Source organism: Danio rerio, chromosome 11 (assembly GCF_049306965.1).
Source record: "Danio rerio strain Tuebingen ecotype United States chromosome 11, GRCz12tu, whole genome shotgun sequence".
Taxonomy (NCBI): domain Eukaryota; kingdom Metazoa; phylum Chordata; class Actinopteri; order Cypriniformes; family Danionidae; genus Danio; species Danio rerio.
Window position 1 is genome coordinate 6,691,125 of NC_133186.1, and position 23,846 is coordinate 6,714,970.

Below are 23,846 nucleotides of genomic sequence, written 5' to 3' on the forward strand. Positions count from 1 at the left end.
TCATTTGAGAATGAAACATTTCCCTTTCCAGATGTCGAATTAGGTTTGAATTTTGCTCCGAAACACTTTGAAGACAGCTAAACTGAAAATTTTGAGGGATGTAAACAATGTAAAACAATGGTCCCAACTTCCGATTTTACATTTTTTATTTCTGTAGCTTCCGAGAATCCAAAAAGAGCCATGTATTGATAAATAATGGTTTGATAGCTGTTTTAACATTATGTTATGATTGAATTGCCTCTTGTTACAGTTTGATAACAAGCCGGAAATGTTTATGGGCCAATGACATGACCACATTAAAATGGTCTATGCAAAACACCTTTACAAATATACCAATCAAACTATAACACCCTCATGCACTTGACATTGAGAAAGCCATATTAATGGGTCAGTATATCCTAGAGACTTAATGGCCCTTCTGACGTGAGCATTCGCTTTACAACCACAACACCCAAGCAATGTGGTCTCAACTTTTGCACTGGTAAGCAGCACTCACAGTTTCCATAAACAGCATTCCATGAAAGACATAAACCACAAGAGCGAAACATTTACAGAAACTCCACCTGAACTGTACATTGTGGTATTGTGTGCTGGACAGAGATATGAATTCCAAGCATAACTAAGCACTTATATGCTTTCAAAACAATAGTTTTGTTTAAAGATGGCTCACAGAACAGGCCTGCTCAGTTAAACCCACAATAGCACTTTCTGTCCGTTACAGCAGGAATGAGTTTCATTTTTTATTCTATTATCTACATTCATGCACGAGTCCTCAGATCCTTAAAGTCAGACTGGTTAACAGGAACAGAAACCTGTTTCTCCGGGACTCCAGCAGGAGAAACGGGTCAAGCAAGCCAGGCAGAGAAAGAACTCTAGCCTGCAGGCAGAAACTGCATGTACCCACCTAAAGAGAATACTGGGATTCAGGAAAAGCTTTGTTCCCTATGGAGGAAAAAAAAAAAAAAGCGCGTGTGAAAATGTACTTCCCACAAAAGTGTGAGAACAGAGACTGGAAGGACGTGCTGGTACAGGCAATTCCCAGGATGATTTTTAACAGACTGCATTATCTTGATGAGTTATGCTGCATTCATGAAATATGGATGAATCCAAGAGACAGCTCTGTATTGAGCCAGATCAGTCTCAAATAATAGATTTACTAAATAAAATTAATACATCCACGGCACAATTAACTTTTGCAAAATCTAATTTGTAGACTCAAAACATGATTCAAGAATACACAAATCCAATTTGTAAATTTAAAACATGATTCAAAAGTATGCAAATCGAATTCATAAAATTAAAAAAAACACAATTCAAAAATACACAAATCCATGTGTAAATTCAAAACACAATTGAAAAACAAGCAAATGCAATTCCTAAATTCAAAATACGATTCAAAACTATGTAAATCCAATTTGTAAAAATTCAAAACACGATTCAAAAGTACCCAAATCCAATTCATAAACTTAAAACACGATTTAAAAGTTTGCAAATACAATTTGTGAAATTAAAAACACAATTAAAAAATACACAAATCCATGTGTAAATTCTAAACAAGATTGAAAAAAAGCAAATCCAATTTGTAAATTCAAAACTTGAATTTGAATCCAATTCATAAATTCAAAACACGATTCAAAAATACACAAATCCAATTCGTAAACTTAAAATACGATTCAAAAAGACAAAAATCCAAGTGTTATTTCAAAACAGGATTCAAAAATACACAAATCCAAATCGTAAATTCAACACACAACTCAAACATATGGAAATTCAATTCATTTGGTGAAAATATTTATGATTTTTGCTTGTGAATTCACGAATATTGTGTTTACAATTGACAAATTGGATTTTGTAAATGTGAATTGCGTTGTGCATGTAGGAATTTTATTTTTTAAATGTATTATTTTTGCTAATAATGATTCACGATGTGAAGGTGTTGTAAGTATCTGCTCTGATAAAAGTATGATTATACTTATTTTGTAAATAATGCTGTTAATCTTGAAATTATCCAGTGGGTCATGACTCAGAGTTTTAGAATGATTGCTTTTTCAAAAGATACAAGTTTAGCAGCAATTTAAGAGTGATTAGTTCACACACTTAAAAACGTGAGTGAAGCTGCTGTCTTAAAACCGACAAGTTGGCACTTCAAAAAGTGCGTGTGACTTGGAACTAAGTTGACTTAACTTAATTTTTATAAGTGTGCACAGATCATTTATTTAATCATTTTAAGGCAAGGAGTTTACTCAACTATTAGCTTTTAATATATTATTTTTTATTGACATTATTTAATTTATTTAAAAATTATCATCCAATGTGCACCAATGAACTGCAAAACATTCTATATGCAAATAACCATGGCAGATTTTTATGCAAATAGCTATCCTTTGGGATGAACTTTGCTCACTTGTTGAGGAAGAAAACTTCCCTTGAGCCGGGAATTTGCATATGCACTGCAGCCCAGTATCTATTCCCCCGCCACCCCCCCTCACTCTTTCATTTGAGAAATGTTCAAGAAAGAAAAGCCAGTAGGTTAAATGTTAGTGGTTTTAGTTTAGATCATGTTATGGCTTTTCTAGGCAAATCTTTGCAAAGCATCAAAACTGACCTCAGCTGTGGTGCATAAGGGCATATAATCCCTTAAACAGGCTCGTGCAGACAGATCTAGCATACAGCAGTTATCTGAGCTGCACTCTGGGAACACAAAGTGTTGACCCGGGCATAGTGCCCAGGGATCCTGGCAGACTCCAGATGCTCAGCACAGGTGGATGGGAGGAGGTGAGAGGGAGCGAATGTCTTAGAAATAAAGATGCCAACTGGGCATAACTATGAAACCTGTATAAATAATGCAAAATAATAACTGATAATAATAATATGAGGTTGAGCTTAACTTCAAGTTATTTACTTCCTTAACCTCTTTACACAAGCATAACAGCATTATAACCTATGAAAGCCTTAGAAATGTTTTACTATAAAAGTTATTGTACTGCATCAATTATTAAATGGCTATTTTCCATATGGATTATGTGATAAATATAATATGCATGTCTATAATATACTTTTGCTGTACTATGGGGGTTTTAGGCGGGAACTCGTTATCACATGATGTGCAGAATAAATCTTGACCAATTTTTTAGGCAGGCTTTAATGCAGAGATGCTAAAAGTAGGGCCCGTTGGCCAAAGTTGGTCAATTGTAAGCTTTGATTTGGCCCACAATCCCTGATTGATAATGATGTTGGGGCGAATGCTTTTAACACCTTGATCGTCATGCATAACCTCTATTGTTTTACTGCGGAGCTACAAAAAAGCAAACTGAAATTCAAACACTGTCAATTGACAAAAACTACTGTAATTCTGCTATAAGTGAGATTGTTGTTTTTACTGTATTAGGTTCATTATAAAATGTAAAAAATACTGTATTAGCTAAAATATAGCAATGTTTTCTAGTCGTTTTTAAATTTTATTAAATAAATTAGGAAATTGCTAATGGCAACTACATTTGCATTTGGTTCACTAGCCTCAATCAAGTTTGGTTTTTGGCCCTTCATAACATTTTTTTTTTTTTTCAGATGTTTTTTGCTGTATATTACATGTCTTACTGGAATATTTGATTGATTTGAATTTTGATTGATTGATTGACATTACAAGGTATGCAACCTAGGCTTATTATCGACACGTACCCCTATATACATTTCTGGAGATTGCGAAATACGTTCCAGGAGGTATGTTGTTGTTTTTTTTTTTTTTTTGCTGCTTTTGTTTTTCGTGAAACAGCATTTGCCAATATCTCATCACAGGTCACAATCTCCAGAGGCCTTGGGATAAGTATCCTCAGGTGGAAAAAGGAACAAAGAAAAAAAAAATTGCGTAGCCGCTGGTCATAGTGTATTTAAACATTGTATTTGGAACATTGAGCTTAGCATTAAATTAAAGAGTTCAGCTCTGCTCAATGTTTTGTGCTTAATAGTTTAATTTTGTGGCAAGCAACCATGTAATAATCAGAATAATGTACATGTAGGTGGTTGTTATCCCTAGGAACACTTATTATTATTATTATTATTTAAAAATAGCCTTATTTCCCCAGTAGAGTTTAGTTTTACCATTTTTTTTTTATCCATTCAGCCGGCCTCCAGATCTGGCGGGAGCACTTTTAGCTTAGCTTAGCATAGATCATTGCCTTGGATTAGACCATTAGCTTCTTATTGAAAAATGACTAAAAAGTTGTAATAATTTTCCTATTTAAAGTTTGACTGCAGTTTCTGTAGTTAAATCATGTACTAAGGCCAATGGAAAAAAAAATAAGTTGCTTTTTTCAAGGCCAATATAGTTAGGAACTTTACTCTCACTCTGACGTAATAATGTCTTACATGTTGCTGTTGTAACATAGTTGCAGCAAGCACATTAATATTATGAAGCATCTAAGAATAGTCCCCAGAACCAAGCCCAATTGCAACAGCAGTTAGAATCATCATAATATCAGACAGTGTTTCTTTAATGCTGATTGTTTTCTTTTAATGTGTCCTTGGGTGTCATTTAAGGCTCCTATGAATAATAATAATACAATCCTTCATTCATTCATTTTCTTGTCGGCTTAGTCCCTTTATTAATCCGGGGTCGCCACAGCGGAATGAACCGCCAACTTATCTAGCAAGTTTTTACGCAGCGGATGCCCTTCCAGCCGCAACCCATCTCTGGGAAAATAATAGTAATAATATATCAAGGCTATTTAAAGTATCAACAAAAGATATGAACAGCATCAGTTTCTTACACTCTAAAAAATAACTCAAGAGGTCTGTTACCACTACATAGTTTAATACAGTATTGTAGCTTAAAAATTCTAAAATGCTGATTAGATCAAGACTTTTAAATTGCCAGAATAATTTTATTAAGTTTTCAAAACAGGAAAATATTGAAAATTACATCAATTTAAAAATTCGGCTAATTTAAAAGTTAACAAAGATGTCACTTACTTTTAAACAATATTTAACTTGTAGCAACCAAAAGAAATTGGGTTGATAACTCAATTTTTCCACACTAATGGAGTTGTTTTTTATTTTTTCACTGATGTTTTTTGCTGGTTTTTATACTGATAATATGGAACACTACATGTTTTTGTTTTGTAAAACAATAAAAACCTGTTTTATATAAAAAAAAAATTACTGAAAAACAAAAATGCTGTTGTTAAATGTATTTCAAACAAGCATGAACAGTAAATTTGCTTAAAAAAATTGAACAATTACAGCTACTCTAGGTTCTAAACTTAAAACCATGCAATTACGCACAAAACACTGGATTTGTTTTCAATTTTAATTTAAAAAACTATTTGAAACAACTTATTTTTTTGAGTTCTCAACTTAAAAAATGGAGTTTATGCTAAGTAAAAATGCATCTGATTGAAGAGGAAAAGATTTGGCTAACAATAAAGTTTGTTGTCTGAACCTCATTTTGTCAGATGTTGTCGTAACTTAAATATATTAATGCAAACTGTTGCGTTAATTTTTTTTTGTTTTGTCTAAACAATATTTTTTAGAGTGTATGTTTTTATATTCTCGTAGCATAGACCGTAGGGTAAACCGAAGGGTAATTGTTGACTGCACACTGAAAGGTCAGTAAATAGGGTAAAAGATGACTCTGTGTGAACTTTGCACATTGTGCTAGACTGTGCAACGCAGCACCAGGGGTAACACAGTAGCTTGATGCTTCTAAAGTTCAGCGCTGTTGATGTGAGTCCGGTTAAAGGGCGTTAATCCACACATACACATTTTTTTCTGTTTCTCTGCAAGCTCCAGAGGTGAATAACAAGTCTAAAACAACCCGACCAAACACCTCATTCATGCCTTTTCCTCTTGCATATCATTTTCATATTTGTCCAGGCATTCCCTTTTATCTGATTTGAATGTGAAAGCAAACATTATAGAGGTGCAAATAAGAGTTGTGCATGTGTTTGCATGCATGTGGGCTTTTTAAAGGTCTCCCATACAAAAACCACCAGAGCCATCCTAGGCCCACTCAGTAAGTGGGCGATGCTGACGGGCAGTGCAAGTGAGTGTTTACAATCAAGTTACACACAAAAAAACAAAGCATCCCTGTATGCGTACTATGACGTGGCAGCCTGAAAATTCACCATCATGTCACAGTCATAAGCATTAATCTACATCTATGGTTTTCTAGAAAAACTCTCACTTTAAAAAGAAAGCCGCAGCTGGAAAACACAAGTGACAGATTACAGAACTCACGTTTTCAATGACTCGTCGTAAATACCATGACTTACTCATCTCATTTTCATTTCTTTGCTCTTGAAGGTAATTATATACATGACTAACGCAACACTAGTTTAGATATTTTAATCAGTAGTCATTATAATGCACATTGGCCAGTTTCATAGATGATTAACATGTTTTTCATTGTCAAATTGATTAAGTCAATGGATTATGCACTACTTTACTTAATTGCATTACTCAGACAATGCGTTAGGGGTATTGCACAAAAGTGCAATCAAGAAAGTCAGGATAACAGAAAAAGTGCAGCTTGATCTAATTTAATCAGGTCCTCCTGGCTTAGTACCTTGTACGTTTGCTGATCCAGGATGAGAACAAGCCACTATGTCAAGTCTGATGTAGATAGCCAGGATAGGAGCACATTGGCGGTATTTGTTAACAGACCACAGGATCGATCACAGAATCAATGATGCAGAGTTGGATAAAACCAGGTAACGAGTTGAAAAACACCACTCTCGCCCACCAATCTGGGAACTCCTATTACTTTTAATTCAGTGTATTAACAGGAACATATGAGGTGAGACGTTTTAACAAATTAAATCATTCACTTTGTCTTAAATGTGACGAGTAGACGTTCATGTTTCTAATGAAATTATCGTGAAGATTACATCAAACACAACACAATCTCACGGCAATTCGTAACTTTTTCATTTAGTGGCTAATTCGTATGAATTCGTATGATCTAATTCGTACAATTTAGTACAATTTGCTCATCCCCCAATGAGGGTTGGGGTTAGGGGATGGGGTTAGGTGCCACGCCTCCTTTTTAAAATCGTACCATTTCGTACGACTGAACTCGTACGAATTCATACGAATTAGCCACTGAACTGGCAAAATGTAAAATACTTACGTTTTCTCGTGAGATCAGGCTGTCAAACACTATTCTATTTTTATCTGCTTATTTTATCAAGTTTATTTAATCTTCATCTATAGGTGTCCAAATTCGGTCCTGGAGGGCCGGTGTCCTGCAGATTTTAGCTCTAACTTGCCTTAACACACCTGCACGGATGTTTCTAGAAAGCCTAGTAAGAGCTTGATCAGCTAGACCAGGTGCGTCTGAGAGAAATACTGGGAAATGTCTCTAGACTCATGGCATTTCATGCCGTTCAGCCATATAATCTTTTAAAAATGTGAGCAAATCCATCTATTTTGTCATCACTTTAGACATTATGCTAGAGAATCATTATCACACTAGCTCTTAAGTGACATTTGTGAATGTGCAATGATTTATGCAGTTCTGACGTCAGCTGCAGATGTAAATAAATGGCAGAAGAAAGTAGTTCCTTGTACACAATGATTTTTAGACTCTCTGTGTTTGATTTTCTGTTTTAAATACACAATTATGCCGTCGAACTGTTGTATAAATGCAATATCACACTCGTGGCATTGAGATATGAATGTATACTGTCACATGTGGGACCCTAAGGCACTCTGTTAGTGGCCTTGTGCCAACTCAAGCCTCCCAACCAGTGCCACTTGTGTGATATTGCTCATATATATATATATATATATATATATATATATATATATATATATATATATATATATATATATATATATATTTTATATATATATATATATATATATATATATATATATATATATATATATATATATATATATATATATATATATAAAGCATTAAAAATACAATTGTTGATATTTACTAGTTTTTTTTTTTTTTTTTGCAATATCCCTATCAAATTTAAATGTATTATCATTCTATGTTTAAAGTTGTTAGTTAAAAAAAGTCTTATTTTGATAAATAATAATAAATAACTGTTAAATAAAATGATTTTGTTTAAATGCACAACATATTATTGTCTATATTCACTGAGAAATAGATTAAAAAAATATATTTTTAAAAGGGGCCATTTACATTTATGTGAGCACTGCATATATGTCTATTTTTTCTCTAATCATTCATCTTTTTTTCATCTTTCTTATCTATATCTCTGTTATATTTAAATCTGAAACGGATATATATGAACATACTATATAAAATATCTGCTAATAAAATTAAAAATACTTGTTTTTTATTATAATAGTTAGAAATTATATGTAAATACCCAAGAGCATGGAGTGACTGTAGAGCACATTAATTTCTAGCAGCATTGACAACGGAACTAACAAATAAACCACTAGAATTAATCTTAGCCTGTTGTCAGCCTGCGCTGGAGCAGGCGCAAAGAATAAATCTAGATACTAGCCTAACTTAATTTAGCCTGCTTTCATGCAACTGAGTCGAGGCTAAAATCAGCCTCAGAATCCCATGTTAATCCCTTATCTTACTTCTGTGCAATACCCTTCTTGTGTGCAACAATATTATTTAATGCACACATTGCAACAATGTGTTTGCAAGATTTTTATTTCAATAACAGAAGATGCAAGTTCAATATTTATAGTGTCCTAGCAATACATTTGCCAGAATGTGTCAAATAATATGCAAGGGCAGGACGAACTGTACAAAAGAACAAGCAGCTGCTTGTAAAGGCAGTGCTTGAGAGAACAGCCAGACACTCAGAGAGCAAAAACAGTGTGGATAGGCGATGGGGAGGGGATGAGAAAGAAAGAACTGCATAATTTCAGTCGTGACGCAATGTGGATTCTACTCTCAAAAGACACCATATTAGGGCATAGGCGGAGCTTCAGCAGAAACCAGGAAGTAGTGGGTCCTCTAGTGGAAATACCACGTGACTTCCAGTACTATCTGTAAATATCTCTCTACTGCTCACCCCTCCTTTCTCTGCTGTTTTTCTCTAGCCAACAGAATGCACCTCCTGCTGTGTCATTTGGGCATTTATTGATCAATGTAAAGCAATCTGGAGTAACATGAAGTGCTGAGGTGCAATCTCTATGCTAACAAATGGTGTCATCTGATTTACTGCAAAAACATTGTGCAAGAGAGTGCAATCGCACACAGGTTCATAATACACGTTCTGGTAAATGAGACTGATGCAGGGGGGAAAAGAGGAAAACTGAACTGCTCCTGAGTTTAAAATTGTAGATATTTTTAAGTGAAGTTGAATTTTAAACTAATTTCGAGAGGAGCATGTGCTCATGATTGACCCAGCTGGTCCACATTAACTAATCATGATCCTCCAATCAGAGGATCCCAAGTCATTATATATATATATATATATATATATATATATATATATATATATATATATATATATATATATATATATATATATATATATATATATATATATATATATCCTCATTTCCTTTCTACAGCTATCTTCTTCTGGAAGAAACCCCCCTCCTCCCCTTCTTCCACCTTTATCCAAAATGGGCGGCACGGTGGCTCAGTGACTAGCACTGTTGCCTCACAGCAAGAATACCAATGTCATTGGCTCCTCGCTGGGCCACCTGGTATTTCTGTGTGGAGTTTGCATATTCTCCCCGTGTCTGTGTGGGTTTCCCCCGGGTTCCCTCGTTTCCTCCCACCATTCAAATGTGCTCTAAATTATAGATAAAATAAGCCTAAATCTTTTTTCTAATGTCTTACTCTCAGGAAGTTCGCCTTGGCCTCAGCAGCGGGGGAGTTTAAGATCGACCTGAGCTCAATCTCCCCTCACCCTGCAAAAGGGGGAAGCTCTGGGCTCGAGGATGTCTTGAGCTCAGGGCTATCTCCCGGGACAGCATGCCAAACAAACTATATATAAATCATGAGCTAAGTGTGAACTCCTGAAAGCATGTTCAGAGATCACTGGTTTTTAAACAGCTTTTTTTTTTTTTTTTGCAAAGGTCAAGCCAAATTAAATATGCTACACATAATAATAATAATAATGATATCTGAAATCAGGCAGTTAACAGTAATTCAGCAATTAATGTAGAAAAGCTCACTTTGAAACTGTAGTTCAGTGTCAGATTTAGGGAATTAAGAAGTTGCACCTTCATTACAAAACTGAAAGTGAGCTGCAAGTTTTGCCAAAAAATGTATATAAAAGTTTTGTGGTACAAAATTAAACACATACATTTAGCTATATTGGTCTGTTTATTAGGTCAAAACTATTCAGATATGTGAACACAAATGCTAGCTGCTCATGATTATGCGTTTATGATGTTTTGTATCCTTTATTGTTAGCTTTGAATAAAAGTGTCTGCTAAATGAATATTGTAAATATAGAGTATTAAATGTTTCAATATAAAACACTTCTGAAATAATGCTGTACTATTGAATTATCTTGATGAATGTTGAGTTTGGAAGTTGAAATGTTTGTATTTTAGCATTTGACTACAAAATCTATTAAATAAAAATACTTTGTATGGGTCCAAATGATTGATTTTCCTTTTATTTAAAAATTATTGGAATATTAGGCAAGGATCATGTTATGTAAATACATTGTATTTAATTTACATACTGTAATTCATCTAAAAAAATATTAGTAATGTGCATTGCTAAGGACTACATTTGTACTTCTTACTACATATTTAAAGTCAATTTTCTCCATTTCGATTAGTTTTTCTTTTGCACTCTCAGATTCTAAATTATTAAATATTTCTGCCAAATATTTGCCCATTATACAACAAAAAAACATGTTTTTAGCTTTCTGATGAGTTATAAATCTTGACAAATTGGCACTTATGAGTGGTTTTGTGGTCCAGGGTCACAATTGTCAGCTGTTTAAAATCATAATTAGCGACAACAAATAATTACTCTTTCAATTAGTTAAGATGGGTTTGCATAAAGTTTCAAATGACATGGTTGCATTTCAGTGGTCAAAATAATATCAAGATCTCTGTATTAAAAACAAAATAATAGTATAATAGTAATAAAAATTGTTTTATTATTATTATTATTATTAATAGACTCTGCTTAAAAGGATAGCTTGCTCAAAATTAAAAATTTACGCACTATAACTCACCTTCAAGTGGTTCCAAACTGGAATAAGTTTCATTTTTTCTGTTTAACACAAAAAAGATATTCTGAAGGATGTTAGAAAGCTGTATCCAGTAACTTTCATATTGGGAAAAAAACATACAACGGAAGTCAATGATTACAGATGCACGATTTTAAAAAATGACTTAGGGTTTCTGCAGGATTCACCAAATTTAAGACATTTTAAGTCATTTTTAAGACCATTGCAAATGAAATTTTTGACTCATACAGGGCTAAATGCCAAGGATTTTTTTTCGTATATCCCAGTTGGAAAAGATTTTCACTTGCCCAATAAAATTTTTTATATAATTTAGATCATTTATTAAAACAACAGTAATAATTTAATAATAAAAAAAAAATCTAGTTCAGGTCAGTATCTTCAGCAGTAAATAAATTGAGAACTTTTAAACAAATGTTACTGTAAGGAAAGTAATTAAATGCTATTTTAAAATTAAAAAGTTATTTTTTTATTGATATTGGGGTGATAATGGCTAGATTAGGTAGCTACACACAAACAAAGGAAAATTAAGACCTGTAAAAAAAGATTTAAGACATTTTAAAAATTTGTAAGACCCTGCAGATACCATGTATTTAGTGTTCAATAAAAAAGAAACTTAAACGGGTTTGCAACAACTGAATTATGAGTAAATAATGGTGGTATTTTCAGTTTTGTGTGATTATCCCTTTAATGTCTGCTGACACTGCTCAACCATTAGACATATACTGACTAAAATAATTAGCAAACAGGCTACAAGTCAACTTATAAGTATACATTAACCCTAACTCCAACATAAGTTTACTTATACTCAAATTAGTGGCCATGTTGTTGCAAGTGATACCAAAAACTACATAAATAAATTAAGACAGCAACAACAAGCATGACTGACAGCAAAGCCCTCGAGAAATGTCCAGAGACCTCAGAAACACTGTCATCAATCATGTGTCAGGTATAGCAGCTGTAAAGTATATGTCAGAGGACAGCACAACATAAAGATCTCTTAAACCACATCTACTGCCCTCGCATCCACAACAAAGACATACACAAACCTCTGGAATCACTCAGTTTACCTCAAAAAAATACCAAGACAGAGGTAAAAACTGCGAGAAAGGGCGGGATTCACCCACTATCGGCGTCATGGTAACCGCACGACAACGTTCCACTAGACGGAGAGCGCGCTTCTCTGCTTACTTTTTCGCGGTCTCAGTTTCCCGCCCACTCTCGAGGCAATCCCCCTCAGCAGTGATCAAGCGTCACTGTCACAGCTACGCCTACGCCACAGCTCAACTCAACGCAGTGAGATTCTCCGCTACGCACAAGGTGGGCTGAACGGTGAACTTGACACACAGACACACAACTTAACAGAGTCTTTACGACAATGTAATGCTGCTGACCATAGCTACGCTCACTTCACAGGCTCCCTACGCAGTGGTCACGGCTCCCTGATCGTGAAAAAATCTAGAATTCATCTAAATGTGTTCATTTGGAACGCATATTGTGGCAAAAAGTGACCATGTTTGCAATTACATTTTAGGCCTACATCATTTATACAAGTGTATAAAGCCTGTACAATAAATTAGGCTTCATAACTGCAAGTCCATGGTGATTTATATTAAGTAGTTATGTCTTTTACCCTGTTAAAGAAACCCTTTTTTAAGGAGATATTGAAATTATTAAACAAAGTTATACTAATAAATATATTAGAAATATGATAGCAGGTGATACAGTTATATATTTTAAAATGCAACAATGTATTATAAATATAAATTGGAAACAAGCTCAGTGTTCTTATGAAATATATTGTATAAGAGCAATTCCAGCGTTACGATGTGACATTTGCAGTAAAAACTCAAAACATAAATTCACAAAGAAAGTAGATGTTAACATGATATTGAAACATCTTTCAAAACAGCTAACCACAGAGTTATGGGAGCAGAAAAATCTGTAAAAAAAAAATTTTGTACTTTAAATGAGGAAAATAAACATGCATTATGGATGTGACCAAAAAAGTGTGCAAGTTTAGAGCAGGTTTGTATAAATTCTGTGAGTTAAACTAAACAGATCGGAAAAAAGATCATCAAAAGGGTAAGAGTTGGATTACTATAGAACAAGCATGATTGATTTTATTTAATATTTTTGAGGAAAATTTTTGAGGAAAAAGCTTTGCTATGGATGTGATAGATGTAAAATGGCCATTCGTGTGATTTTTGTAAATCAAATAAAATTGTTTAAACATGTTGACAGAGACATTTTGAGTATTTTTAAAATACTGCAAAATACTTGCTTAGACACACACACACACACACACACACACACACACACACACACACACACACACACACACACACACACACACACACACACAAAAAAAACAACAACATAGAAACAGTTTTGTAAGTTTGGTTAAAATGTTACATTTAAAATTTTACATAAATATCCAGCAAAGGAGATTTTAGAGATTTAATTTGGATATTGATCATTTCTTGTGATTTTTGTTGCTTGGACAATGTCCATATGTTTTGTGATTAAATATACACAAGGACTTTCTGGTTGGATGTGAACAATTTTCTTAGAAGGAAAACAAATATTGTATTCAAGCTACAACATTTTTTAATTAGTACACATTATGTCAATACATAGAAAAAAAAACTAATAAAAAAAACCCTTTCTAGTACAACTTTTTGTTATTTTGGGAACATTTCATATAGCCTACAAAAAAAAAGGTCTGGGTCCAAGCCAAATTTTGTTTATTTCCTTCAAGAGACTAACACCCCATTCACATGGGACGTTAACGCTTCCCATTCACTTTGAATGGGTGGACTGCATTGTGGATTGTCGGCACCAATTTAGCGGCATTGCTCGCTGCAGAAGTTGAATAATTCTCAACTTTTTAAGCTCCAACGAAACTGTCAGCCAATCAGATCGCTTTATGCAAATACCTCAGCTCAGACAAGAGCAGATTGCGGACTAAACTCATTGGCTGACGCTGCAATGACGATCACGTCAGTCCTATCTTCAGACACGCCATCGGTCAAATGTTGACGCTAAAGCCCCGTGTGAATGCACGGTATGGACTATTGCACAAGTTTGGAGAACATTGTTAATAAAAAAAGCAAAGAAGACTTGTAATATTCTTAAGGAATATAAGATTTTTGAGTACTGAATGTTTTTTATGTACACTCTGGCATATATTGTTGTATATACTGTGTAATTCTGTACTTGTTATTAAAAAAATGTATTTTATTTACATAATAAGTGATTAATAAAAATGTATTTTAACGATTGTATTGTACACCAATCATCTAAACGTTTGCATATAATTCATTAATATTACTCAAATTAAAATTAAAAACTGAATAAATCTATATTTACACACATTTACAAAAGTAAATAGATTGAAGACAGTCTCAACAACCTGTGGAAATCTGCAGTTGTCTGTGGGTGCAGATTCTGTGTGGGCCTGAAAGTAATGTAGGACAAATGACATAAATGTTATTGATATTGTAAACAAATACACAAGTTCTACATCATAAATATCGTCAGTTGACAATACACACTGTTACTTTAGCTCTGCTTGTTCCATGCTTACTGTTAAAATCAGTAACCATACATATTGTGGAGCCAACACTGACGTCTCAGCCTTTTTAGGTTATCAATCTGAAATATCTGAATAATCTGAAACTAGCTATTTACATTTACATTTAGTCATATAGCCGACACTTTTATCCAAAGCGACTTACAAATGAGGACAAGGAAGCAATTTACACAACTATAAGAGCAACAATGAATAGGTATTTTCCTTGTATATATATATAATACACCTCTATCCCACTCCACAAATTCTACACACTTGTATGCAACCATTATTTTTTTGTGTGTATATGCTGCATCAAATTGAAACACAAACATGTATACATATGCAGCAGAAGGAGATCGGGTTTAAGTCTGTTATTAAGTTACTTATTGACATTGTAAACAGTCTAGTATTTGTTTATAGCAGCGGTTAAAATATTAATATAGTGCTGTTGCCTATTTTTTTTATTTTTTTTGTAGGAATTTTTACATTTCTTATTAGTTATCTGGGATTAACTAAAAAACTAGTTACTGAATAGTTAACTAACAGTGTCAAGTTGAGTCTTTCTACATGGCTTTTACTGATGAAAAAAAAAAAATAAAAAGCCATAATAGTTTAGCATATCAGGCAGTGAGTACAGTTGTTGTAGAATGCTAGTGTAGTTTTAGGTAAATACAATTGATTCACTTTAGTTGAATACAAATGTTGAAGGATGAACCGTTAAAGGATGATTCACAAGAGAGTGGCTAATAAGAGAGAACAGTGGAAGGAATCAAAACTGCCGCAGTTGACAAAAATGCAAAATAAACCTTGGGAGAAAACAGGCTCATTCGGGGCAACCAGTTCTCTGGCCTAACAGAAAAGATCCTGAGATGTAGTCTAAAAGACCCTGGAGGGCTTGTGAAAATCAACCATCAGCCATGGACAAGGTGTGGGTCAAAATATGGGTGTTCAGACTAGCTGAAGGAATCTATACAGTCTCATATGTGTATTCCTTACTACTTCTTTAATCAGAGATTCTTATTTATTAACACTTATTAAAAAATTAAGTGTGTTTACATGTCTGTACTGCACTTCAATAACGCCACTAAAATCAGCATACTCCACATGTCTTAATTTGATTTTTCTTTTAGTTCGATTATGTCCTTAATCTGATTAAATTACTCTAAAATTGCTGTTTACATTGTAGACTCTTAATCAGAGTATTGTCTTAATTGCATTAGAAACGAGTTATTGGTGTCCATGTAAACGTAGTCAATGACAGAAAATGAGTGCTCGAAGCAAGAAAACTTGAGCAGAGCACTACATACAGGACAAGACAGAACTAGTGTCTGGACTTTGCCACCAAAACAAGAATTTACTGGACCAGAGTGGCAGAATCCTGAGTCTGGTGTAAATGTGCAAAACTGATGCAAGTGTCCATTAAAGTGTCAGAGAGATGAAAGGGTGTGTTTTTAAAGGTGGTTTGTCAAGCCCACTCACCTGTGTGAGGCACACTCACAAATAGCAACCATAGGTTGTTCTTTAAACTTGATCTCTACTTTTACTGTTATTGGGTGGGTCATTTTAGTCGAAGTGGTTTAGAACAGTGTAATCATTGTAATCAATTTCTGTTCATGTATAGTTATGAAATAGCATTTTGGGCCCTTTTTCTCTGCTCTGTTGACTTTTGATGTTGGAAAGTCTACTGTACAGTAGTTTTGAACCCAAGCTCATTCTGAAAACGTTGTCCCGCGGACGTTTCTGGCGACAGCGGAATACGTCCGGGGAGGAATGTACGGCTGCATTTATTTTTTTCAAGCGAACGCTACGGGGCGGTGTGACGCTGTTCCCTTTTGCGCTTGCCGACCGGCCAACTGCTTACCTCCTCGTGGAGGGCTTTCCCGCTGCAATCTGTTTGTCCACTCAGCTCATCCTGTATGTCGGCAGACTTGAAATGCAGAGAGGAGTTGACCACAGTGATTGGTTTCGAGTCCAGGGAAGAGCAGTTCCAGAAATCAGGTAAGACAAAAACAGAATCCCAAAAATTAAGTGAACGAGTTTAATAACAGGGTGAGTACGTGGTGAAATCCGAAAACAAAACAAATGAGGGCATTTCTTTTTTTGGACGGCTTTTGTAAATTGTTGCTCGGGTTTAGGGAAGTGAGTTGGCGCACAAGTCAATCGGTAATATTGGTTGGGTTTAGGGTAGGAGGAGGGCGGGTCAGCCGATTGTCAGGTCGCGCAGTCAATCATCCGGTCAGTCGGACAGCGTTCTCTGGTGGGTTCACGCGAGAACAGCGCGGGCATGAACTGCACTCGCGGATTCGCAAAAACAAAAACTGCAGCGTACTTACCTGCCGGGACGTATTCCGCGGTCTCCAGAAACGTCCAAGAGACTACGTTTTCAGAATGACCCAGGGTTGGTAGTTTTTTAATAAATTAAAACAATACATTATGTAGGAAATAACAAAGAATGCGTTCAATAACAGAAAAAGCACTGGCAATTTATTTCTAGATGTTTGTACCATATTTATAACACTAACCCAGGGATATCACTTCAAACTATTAAAAATATAAATAAAAGTAACTTTTTCAAACTTTTCAGCATCAAAAGTGCAAGGTACAAAGATTAAGGTCCCATAATGTAATTCAATTTACATGTAAACAACAAAGACAGGAATCACAAAATACGAAAAACGTCTCCTAATTTACATTTTTTTTACAATGTATGTGAACACAGAATTCCCATTGAGCCTACATCATTTAGAAAGTGAAGTAATGGATGACTGTTAAAGCTCTTAAAGATAGTTTATTCTTTTAAAATGGAGCTAAATATCCATGAACATGTATGAGCGATCGATTGTGCATATTTAAAAAACAACTTGTGTGTAAAGTTTTGTGTACATTTGTGATGCATGTACAGAGAACGCACACATTTCAATGGAGAATCCATATTGACAGGACGTGTCTGCAAGTGTGCTGCCGATTGAATAGCCACCGTTATCCCTGCAAGTTTTACTGAACACAGCCTATGCACAATATCAACAAAGCACAGGGAGGGCTGTTGCCATGGTAACCACACCAGGTTTTGTTCTCTTTTTATTGTCAGGGTTACAGGGAGAATTTAACCTCGGTCTGTTATCACAGTTCAGTCAGCTGTGCCATTAACATACTGATTAAAGCTCGTTTACTACCAATGTGGCAAATCAAAGAACTTACTTGACCGAATTGGAGGGCTGAGGCCCCTTTGCCATGAAAAACCTGCCGTGAAATATCCCAGTCATTACAGCGCACACTGGTGCAATTTACATAATTGTCAGTAGTATAACTTTGTTACACTGCAATTAGCCAGGCACCAAGGTTCTGTGCTATCTACATTTAAACCCTGAGATTTAAATAGTATTCTTTTATGCAACAGCATATCAATAATTTGTCAGTTTGTGTAAACAGTGATGCACTTGAACTAAACACTTGATAGCTCTTTATAACCACTGAATCCCAATCCTCCAAGGGTTGGGTAGCATATTGTACACTCTCCTCCACCTCCATGTTAATGCCAGAATCAATCACTGACCTCCTCCGTTGAGATTTGCTTTGATGAGGTCAGCAGGAGAGCTCTGATGTCATCACAGCATCATTGCATGTGTGATTGCTTTTGAGTGTTGCATTATTGTTCGCCTGCAGTGAGTATGACTCACATCTGTGAGACCACTTGCGCACCCAAAAAGGCCAACATGTAAGGCAGAAACAGCAAAACAATAATGTGAAATGAACACATAATGGTCTGGAAAAAAATATCATCAGAAAATTATTGGATTGTGAAAATGGATCAATCATGCAAAATTAAATATATAAAATTTCTAATAACGGATTTCTTTTATCTTTGCCATGATGACAGCACTTAATATGTTGCAAAACGTAGCCGTATATATATTTCTGGAGATCACAAATTATGTAGCCAGAAGTACAAATGGCTGCATTTTATGGTGGCCGAGAGAGCTTAATGCACTGCAATTTAAGAAAGCACATGCAATTACAAAAAACATTAGCAAATAAAGAAACGATCTTCATCGATTTGACAGCATACGTGTTGCAAATTGGTCACTACACAAATAACTGAAGAAACTGGCAGCCAATTGGTCACAACACTTGCAAATATCAACACGTTGGAAAGTTTCTAGGGAACCCAAAAAACATGACAGACCCTATTAATATATGGATGTAGCTGTGTCCCAAATTGCATACTTATTCTACACCATTTTGTAGTATAAATAGTGTAAGTTGTGTAATGATAAGTGCACTATAATTACCCGAAAGATGCACTTATTCAGCCGCTAAAATGAAGTGTGTAATGATGGACACTTTACGCACTCAACAACCGCAGGTTTGCTCACGTAGCGGAAGGGGCGGAGCTATCGGGCGCACATGTTGGATAACTTTATTTATTTTGGACGGTAAAATCAAAATTCTCCTACGAGAGTGATTATAGCGCCTCCTGATGGTGAATGCGGTTATACTCACGGCAGGTATTATTTGATAATTCGGTCGTTTATTTCACTAATTTGGCAACCGTCAAACATCATCAAGGAAACGGTTTGAATTTCCGCTTAGTAAAAAAACAAGTGCATAAGTACATGCATGAGTGCATGGTGTATAGTGTACCATTTGGGACGCTGCTAGTGTTTTTTTTTATGTCATGTAATCAGGATATTAAAATAAATGAAAAACAACTCGCCTTTCAAAGGTCACCAATCACTTCACTGAGCAATAGTCACGGCATAATAACACATCCATATCTCAGCAGAGTCTGTCATGCTTTTGGGTGCGCTAGAAACATTTCCGTTCTTTTACATGGATATTTGCAAGTGTTTAATCAGTTGTTTGTGTTGTGACCAATTTGCTGAACATTTCCTCAATTGTTTGTGTTGTGAGAATGTGCAACACGTGTGTTGTCAAATTGATGAAGATCGTTTCTTTATTTTTATTTGCTTGTGTTTTTTGTGTATGTGCTTCCTTAAATTGCAGCTCGTTAAGCTCTCTCCGCCACTAGCATTCCTCTTTAAAACTAATGCTACTTATGACGTTGTTCTTTTTCACGTTTACCAGCTCACTGCTTACCTCCATATGAACAGCTTTCCCGCTGCTACCAGTTTGTCTAGTGGTTTGCAGCATATGTCGATGGACGGGGTGACGGGGATGACGGGGTTTGAGTCCTGTGAAGAGCGATTCCAGAAAGCAGGTAAGACAAAAAATAAAATGAACAAATAACAGGGTGAGAATGTGGTGATATCTTAAAATGTGGTAAAAAGTCAGGGGGCATTTCTTTTTTTTGGATTGCTTTTCAAAACATTGTCGGTTGGGTTTAGAGATGCGGGTGGGTGCTGTCAATCGGTGCCTTTTAAAACACTATCGGTTGGGTTTAGGGAAGGGGGTGGGTGGGGTCATTGGTCGGTAAGTTAGTCAGTCAGCCGACTGTGGCCTCTGGTGTATTTATGCAAGAAGAGCAGGCACGAATGGCACTCGCAAGAAAATTTGACATCTCAAAAAGCGTACATTGTGGCTTTTGGTAGAATCGTGAAAACAAAAATTGGAAAAAAACGTAGCTCCTGGGACGAATTTGGACGCTCTCCAGAAATGTTTATATAGATTTTCCTAGGTATTTCCTAGGTATTTTTTTGACTTGACCAAGCAAGTCATTGTATAACGGTTATATAACGGTTTAATGGTTTGTCCTGTAGACAATCAAAAATATTTACATTGCTTAAGGCTAATGATATTGAATTTAAAATGTTTAAAAAAAATAAAAACTGCTTTTATACTAGCAGATACAAAACAAACAAGTCTTTCTCCAGAAGAAAAAAAACATTATAAAAATTACTGTCACAATTCCTTGCTCTGTTAAACATATTTTGGGAAATGTTTGAAAAAGACAAAAAAATCACCAGAAGGCTAATAATTTTACCTTCAACTGTATATGGCAGTTGCATTAAAGATTAAAATAGTGAATACAGATTGCTGTCATTGCATATTGAGGGCATTTACAGGTCAAAACAATGACGTTTCAAATCATTTCATAACCATATGGCAGAAAACATAAATATAGTCTTCCCCTGATGCTCTCAAAACAAAATGAAAATTACAATCCTTAAAATACATCACTGAAATGAGCTACACAAGCCGTTTCAGCTTCATTATGACATTAATATGCAAATGTTAGTCAAAGTGAAATGATCACTCGGATGAATTGCTCTGCAAATTACAAACATGGGGAGAAATAATTGCACATTAAGGCAACACTTCAAAGATAAACTTTATTAATTCCTAAAGCGAGCGTCAGTCTGAACTGCTCTTCTCCACTGAATCATCACCAACTGCACTCTGAAAAGACGTCACTGAGGGGCAGACAAGTTCCCAATTAAAAGTTCCCAGTTAGCAATAATTTAACAGTGAATCATCAATGATACTGTTCTGCTGAGTGCACCTGCTGTCATGAATTGAGTTTACTAATATTGGCGGTTCCAAGAGATATTTCCCCATCTGATAAATGGCTCTGAAGGAAACAGCGTGGTGAAAAGATGTTTAACTTCTGTAACCTGAACTGTGGAGGGAAAACGAGAAAAATAGAGGGAAGCAGATGGACAGAAGGAGGTGTGCGCTCTTTCCTTTAGCCCTTAACCATTAGTTGGCAGGTGGTGGGAAATAGTGAGGGAAAATAACAATAAGGAAGAAAGTGAAAATCACCTGTTAGCCTGTAAGGCAAACGCAAGAGATTATCTGCTCATGTAAATGTCGAAATTTGGCTGCTTTAACTGCGCTAGGCAACCGGTGATAAAAAAGTGTGAACTTAAAAACAAACTGTCAAGTTCAGATATACAGCCGTGGATGTGGGACACTAGGTCGGTGGGTTTGAGTTGATTGTGTGAACAGGTGCCTGTTCTGAACATTTTTGGTGCATTTTCACGTCTTTTGTTTTGACTTCCAATGCTGATAACATCTTGCTGTTAAACTATTTACCCTGAAGTCAGTGGAATGTTGTGACATTCAATGAGAAGAGGTAAAACGAGAATTTAAAACCTATGCAATAAGTCAATTGACTGAATAGTGATGCCAAAAACAAATGAAGAGTTCAGATGCAAAAGCCGCTTAACGCCACTTCCGGCAAAAATGAGATGTTGACATTGAGTGAATGCTTTAGGCATGTTCTACACTATCAACAAATAGATTTGCTTCAAATCATCCAAATTCCAGCGTCAGAGTGTTCAGAAACAACAATTTTTTTGGCAAAAGCCTCTAAATGCTACTTGCCTTTGACAACAAAAGCCGATATATCCCGAGAACCAATCAGAAGGCGCAAATTAAATCATATGTTTTCAGTGTAACAGCACGCTGATACACCGACTTTTATGAGGAGACTGTTTTAGGCTATTCCACTTTCAATTTAGATTTTAAAAGACATTTGATGAGCTGGATGAGCCTGTCCGACTTTTACTGAATGGCAAATGAAAACGTGTCTTTCCTCAAAACTCTGTGCATTACAAGACAAAGAAAACACAATGTTCAGTTGGAAGAGTAACATGCATTTATAACGTGTTCTTGCACAGCTACTTTAAATGAGTCGGATTTACTATACAATAAACGGCAACTGTGTTTTACAAAAAACAGAGTTAAGATGCCGTTCTTTTATCCAACGTGGATGCTGTAAGGATAAAAAAGAGACGAAAAAGAGACCAAGACTTAGGGTGCTTTCACACCTGTGAATCGATTCAGTTGTTCCGAAACAGAGATTACAATTGTTACATTGTTGCTCTTTGGTCTTGGAGCAGTTCGCTTTCACACTGCAAAGTTTCTAATCGGACCAAAAGAGCTAAAACAAGTCACGTGCGAGTAAACTCTCCTCACATTGGTCTGAGTGTCAGGGTTTATTTTGCAGCGTCCTGCTAAGCTGTCAGGAGAGGTGCTGGTTTGGTGGTGATTGACAGGGTGCGCGCGTGACGTGTCTGAGGAGAGACACGGTGGGGAGGGGTGAGAAGGGTGCGCGACGATGCCTATTTGAGGACTGGGAGAGAGACGCGAGATTACCGGGAGATCATCACTCGTTTGCGGGCATCCGGAGACTCGCGAAACTTCCCGCCCTACTCATAATTCTCTCTTCATATAGCCGTAAGCCTATTACATATCCATAAAACACTGTGATATAACCGCGCTCGGATCGGATCGCTTTCTCACTGCAATCGAACCGCTCCAGGGTTCGTTTCAATCGAGCCGAGACCACCCCATTCAAGCGATCTCGGAGCGATTACTTTGGCGTGGAACAGAGCGCGATTGCCCTGTTCACATATGCCAATCGAACCGCGCTAAATGGGCAAACGAGATACGTTACGAAACAAAAGTGTAGGTGTGAAAGCACCCTTAGATTATGGTGAGAATGAATGTATGACAGCTTCTTAAATTGTCTAAGAGGCATCCCCTTTTTGCCAAGTAGACCTTGCGTTTTATTTGCTAATTTAAGCTATTTTTAAAAGATAAATTTAATGTATAAAACTGTACATTATTATATTAATTCATAATACATATATGCCTGATAAGCTTTTTATAATAATAAACAAAGCACAGATAATGATGTTTCATAATGTTTTACACTGCACTATTTGAATCTACCAGGCTTACAATGTTTGCAATGTTTACATTGCTCTATTTACATTAAATCTAAATCCCAAATATCATAAATGAAGACAGATTGTTAAGATTTAATTAATGTCAGTTTTAATGTTATTGATTAATGCACTTGACAGATTTAATTAATTCATTTTCCTTCTGCTTTTTCCCTGGTTTATCCAACACAATCTCACGGCAATTCGTAACTTTTTCATTTAGTGGCTAATTCGCATGAGTTTGTACGATCTAATTCGTACAATTTGCTTTTCCCCCAATGACGGTTGGGGTTAGGGGTGGGGTTAGGTGCCACGCCTCCTTTTTAAAAATCGTATCATTTAGTACGACTGAAATGTACGAATTCGTACGAATTAGCCACTAAACTGGCAAAACGTAAAATACTTACGTTTTCTCATGAGATCAGGCTGGTTTATCACAGCGGAATGAACTGACACTTACTTGACAGATTTATATAT

At 35.7% G+C, this 23,846-nt stretch overlaps 1 long non-coding RNA gene across 1 annotated transcript in view; it reads right to left on the reverse strand.

The window, feature by feature from the left end:
* LOC141376523 (uncharacterized) overlaps positions 1-23,846 on the reverse strand; it is a 110,688-nt gene that overhangs the window by 81,892 nt on the left and 4,950 nt on the right. Inside the window, exons 2-3 of the long non-coding RNA XR_012386962.1 lie at positions 19,837-19,931; positions 18,293-18,429 (exon numbers count right to left, since the gene is read on the reverse strand). This is a non-coding gene — a long non-coding RNA (uncharacterized lncRNA). The remainder of the gene's footprint in view (positions 1-18,292; positions 18,430-19,836; positions 19,932-23,846) is intronic.